The sequence below is a fragment of the Eucalyptus grandis genome, chromosome 9 (assembly GCF_016545825.1).
Source record: "Eucalyptus grandis isolate ANBG69807.140 chromosome 9, ASM1654582v1, whole genome shotgun sequence".
NCBI classification, from domain to species: Eukaryota; Viridiplantae; Streptophyta; class Magnoliopsida; order Myrtales; family Myrtaceae; genus Eucalyptus; species Eucalyptus grandis.
Genome location: NC_052620.1, coordinates 34,945,028 through 34,950,096, shown reverse-complemented (window position 1 = coordinate 34,950,096; position 5,069 = coordinate 34,945,028).

The window sequence follows — 5,069 nt, the reverse complement described above, 5'->3', positions numbered from 1 at the left end:
GGCTCAAAAAGTGTTTAGGGGGTCAAAGTTGGTGATCATCTTGACATTTCCAACAATTTTCCTCCCCATCGTCGAAGATTTTCTTCACATCACAACTCCACCGATTGCAACATCTTAACATTTGAGTTTTTTTGGTACCACCTTGTTGGGGATACAACTCACTTCATCAAGTGTTTGATTTTTTTTTCTTTGGGCATTGGCATTGCTTTTACCAGGCACACTGCTTTTCATGCCCCATTTTTTGCACTTTTTTTTTTAACCACCTTGTTGGGGATACGACTCACTTTATCAAGTGTTTGATTTTTTTTCTTTGGGCATTGGCCTTGCTTTTACCAGGCACACTACTTTTCATGCCCCATTTTTTGCATTTTTTTTTTTTGGACAAAGTCTCCATTTTTATTAGCATTGTAAATCATGCTATTTGAGTGGTTTGATTTTTCTTTCCTTGCCCCAGTGTGGGGGATGATCACCAATTGGGTTTAAAGAAATGAAAATTCCAGGCTCAAGTGGACTATGCAAAGGGTATAAGTATGTAGGATAGAGAAACAAATGCTCTTCGTCATCCTAAGGCACTTAAGTTAACCCATGAATTCAATGCAATAGCATGACTTAAAGATTGATGCAAGTGAGAGCAAGAAAATTTCAATTCATTTTTCTCACCTCATGATGCCATTTCATCTCCCATTTGCCCCAATGTGGGGTGATTCTTGACAGGGGTAATTCGAAAAGAATATCCATAAGTGTATGGGCTCAAAAGGGTTAAGCAATGGATCACCTGTAGTGTTTGGGATAGAGAAACAAATGCCTCTTATCACCTTAGTTGATGTACCCTTTGCGAGATAGCCCTCTTCCTTGCGGACATGGAATTTTTCACACAACTCACTAGGGGTTAGTGTATGAAACAGTGTATGGAACAAGGCTTGCCTTTCATCATTCCAAAGTATCCCATTTGACACATTCAATTTATCTCACATAATTCATCAAGGGAGAAAAAAATGCAAGATTTGTAAATTTAAACAATTGAACTCATTGAAGCAATTTATTCATCATTGAAATGCTTGCAGTTTGAACATGACATGGCAAATTCTATCATGGATAATTCTTCTTGATAGCATTAGAGTTAATAGGATTAGAAAACTCACGACCATTCATTTCCGCCAGAATCAAGACACCTCCAGGGAGCACTTTCTTCACCACATTTGGGTCACTGTAATTTGGTGCAAACTTGCGCTCAGTATTTTTGGGGAGATTTGCCCCAATCTTCATTTCCTTGGCTTCTTTAGTGTCACTTAAATTAATAGTGACGATCTGCTCGGATGTAAAAGCCTTGACTTTTTGTGTTGTTCCCAGCTATACTGCACCTCAATGGAGTCTTTGACCAAGTCTTCGAGATCATCATTATTAGCACTTGTTGCATTGGATTAGACCATTTCCACACATTTGCCTATTACAAGATTGTCTCTGAAACATGAAGTAGATGAATCAAAAAAGACAAACAGGGTAAACTGTATTTTTATTTTTTTGAAAACCTTTAAAAAAATCTTTGAAAAGGCTTTGCAAAAGCATTTTTTTTAAAACATCTGGACATAAGAAAACATGATGAAGCCCAGGCCTCAGAGTTCTCCTTAGATTTCTCTTTTGTTTTATTGGCCGGATATCATTACCGGGCTAGTTTGGTATACCTCATCATGCCCTCAAAATAAAATTTGTAATTTCATTGAAATTCATCAATTAATTACATTTATTGAATCGAAAAATGCAACACTTAATCACTGAAAACATCTCTAAGAAAATAATAGAAATTCCCACGCAGGGGAATATGCAAAAGCAATAAAAAAAAATTACTCCTGTGGGCCAAAGCCCATCTCTTCAGGGGGTCCTTCATCAACAGCTCCTATGATGAGGTCGTCGAATAAACTTGCAACTCCTTCCAGCTCATCATCAGGGTTATCAGTCTCCGGGGGTGTCAGATCATCCATGCCACCCCATCCATCTGGGACTATCTCGCGAGGATCAATAAAAAAAGCTTAGAGGGGCTGAATACTTCACCAAGTAACCGAATTTCCCACTAGGTTGCCCCATAGTGTCTATCACTTCTGCTTCATCCTGCATTATTCTTGGAGGATTGGGGAATGTCTCGTGAATGCTTGGGGGTAGTGGGTTTTGCCTCCCTTGCCCTTGGTCAGGTGACAAGTTTTGCCTTTCTTGTCTTTGTCCTCCAGAATTCTCTTCACCACTTCCACGATGTCTTGGTCCAGCAGAATGGGACCTCTGAGGAGCTTCAGTGGGATTTCGAATGTCTTGACCCATTCTTCCGAGACCATATGACGTCATCTTAAACCTCAAAAGTGAACAATACGCCGGTTTTCCCTAATGTAAAACAAGACTAATGTCAAAACCTTGTTAGGGACCGACAAAAATTGCGATGAAGTAAGTAAATTGTGAAGTGAAAATTCGGACAACTTACTTTTATTGAGAAGGGATGATAGTCGCATAGACACACGCATGAAGTGTGAGGCTCGATTTCTATTTAGATGGCTTAGCAAAATGGAGTTAAAAGGGTGGGATGACTTAGTTGCAGCCTCGCATACTAAGCCAAGCCCTCCTAACTCCGGCTCAGTCAAGAATGATACCCCAACGCGACGCAGCCTCGCGGGCAAAGGTAAACATTCTTGACACCAAGAAAAACTTTCGGGATTGAGTTGGGCAACCTCTACTACGCGGCCTCGCGGTCGAAGTCGTATCCAACTTAATGCCATCCTATGTATCCTAGTGCGGCCTAGGTCCGGCGGCGGGTTGTGTGTGCAAATGTGTAGTGAAAAATGCAAAGCATGCACTACAGTTTATATCAAGCAGCACTTCAATAACTTGAATTTAAAATATTCATTTCCAACTCCAACCTGCAAGACAAGGGTTAGCAAAGACTACTCCCCTTATATCTCCTCATCTGCAAAAACATTTAACACCTTAAATGTTAGGGACGTACACAGGATCCTCGCGCCAAACAAAAATCATTTTTCAAAAAAAAAAAGAAAATTGGCCTAAGTCCACTAAGTGTTTTAACACAAGTCCCCAGCGGAGTCGCCAAGCTGTCGCGACCTATTTTTCGGGTGAACCACCTAAAATTTGGCTAATGGATTATTAAGCCTAGACTTAATTCAGGCTCTCCCAAGCCCATGCCAATTCGCGACTTAAGTTCAAGTTCTTAACATGCAATTGATTTTTTAATCAGGAGTCGCCACTAATCTATTTTTTGGTGGGTCGATTAGAAACCCAAGTAAAGTAACGGGAGTTTCACTTTACTCTTACGAACCAGAGACTATGGGTACGAGAACTTAGTTACATTAGATTTCTCTAATGCCCTTTCGGTACCATTCTTTTATTTTCAAAAAATGTTTTTGCAGACAGCTAAAATTGATTTTAAATCTATTTTCCTAAAAGGTGAGGTGATCATGTGGGTGCGCAATCCACCAATTTAACACCCAGATAAACAATAAATAAATTGCAAAAACTTACCTCAAAGCAACGAAAGCATCTGCAATGTTAAGTTAAAAAACCACATCAACAACCCCTGGATATGGTTTCTAATTAACACGCAATTTCTTTTTGTTTTCACTTAAATAAAATCAGGCAATATGCAATGCAGTATTAACTAAATGACCTAATTCTAATGTCATGCAATTTCTAATTAAATGGATCTAATAACAATATCTAAATGACATGCATTTCATGAATCTACTTTTAATGATACGCAATGATATTTTTTTGTTTTTCCTAAAAATGCAATCTATCCTAGGGAATAGAACTAATTTATTCTAAGACATTTTTTTGTATTTTTTTCATGAAAATTCGGAATTAGGAAAAATGTGAAAATTTATTTAACTAGATTAAGATTCTATTTAATTTGCATTAGGAATTAGATTAAGCCAAATCCTAATTTAAACTAAAATATTATCTTAACCTAGATAATCCTAAAATGCAAAATATCTAAACTCATAATAAATTAAGAAAGATATTATCTAGAATTAAACTAAGTGCAATTTAACCCTAATATGCAATGACGTACAAAATATGCACTAATTCTACATGACATATGCATGATAATTTTTTATTGTTTTTTTTTAAATTAATTTTCGAAATTAATAATTGCCAAATAATTAAACATGCAATCCAAATTAAAAATCTAGCAACCTAAATTGATTGATTTGATTTTTTTGATTTTTGATTTTAAAATTCGAAATAAGATTCCTATTCTAAATGTGTAAACTCTAAATTATAACCCAAACACATTTCAAGATGAACAAAGCGATCATGACAAGTCAAAACAAGGATATCACACATCATTCATATCAAGGGATAACATTTCGCTGATAAAAATGATAAATTGATCTTAAGCCTTAAAGATCAAAATATCAATTTTATTCCCGCTTAATTAATTATTTCATCTAAGGCCTTATAGATGAAATAAAAAAATCCCGGCACGGTTGCGAATCGGGTGATATGTTGGAATTTCCAATCATATAATAAAGACTAATTATACTAAAAGAAAACACAAGATAAAGTAAAATAAAATAAATAAAGTAAACTAAAGAAAACTACCTAATGTGTTTTCTTTTCTTTTTTTCTTCTTTTTTTTTTTAAATGGGCTTGACAGCCGTGGGGCCCGGCCAAGGGTGGCTAATCGGAGGTCCGGCAGGGGCGTCACGGTCGGAGCTCCGGCAAAGCTGGGTGGCGACGGGGGGAGCTCCGGTGTCTAGATCTCGGCTTGGTAGCGGCTGCAACTTCGCGGGCAGAGGAGGGGCGACAGAGCTGGAGCGCGGATCGCGGACCGTAGGTCGTCGGGTCGCGGGCTTCGAATGGTGGGGACACTACAAGGACGGCAGGAGGCCTCGGGCAGCTGGTGCGGCAGCGTCGGGTGCGCAGGCGTGGCGTCCGGTGAGCGGAGACAAGCGGCGAAGGCACCGGGTGCTGGGCTGAGGCGAGCGGCACGGTGGCGCGATGAGGTCGAGAGTGGTAGGCTTCGAAGCTCCGACGTCGACTGGGCAGGAGTGCGGTCGTCGGGGCGCCTG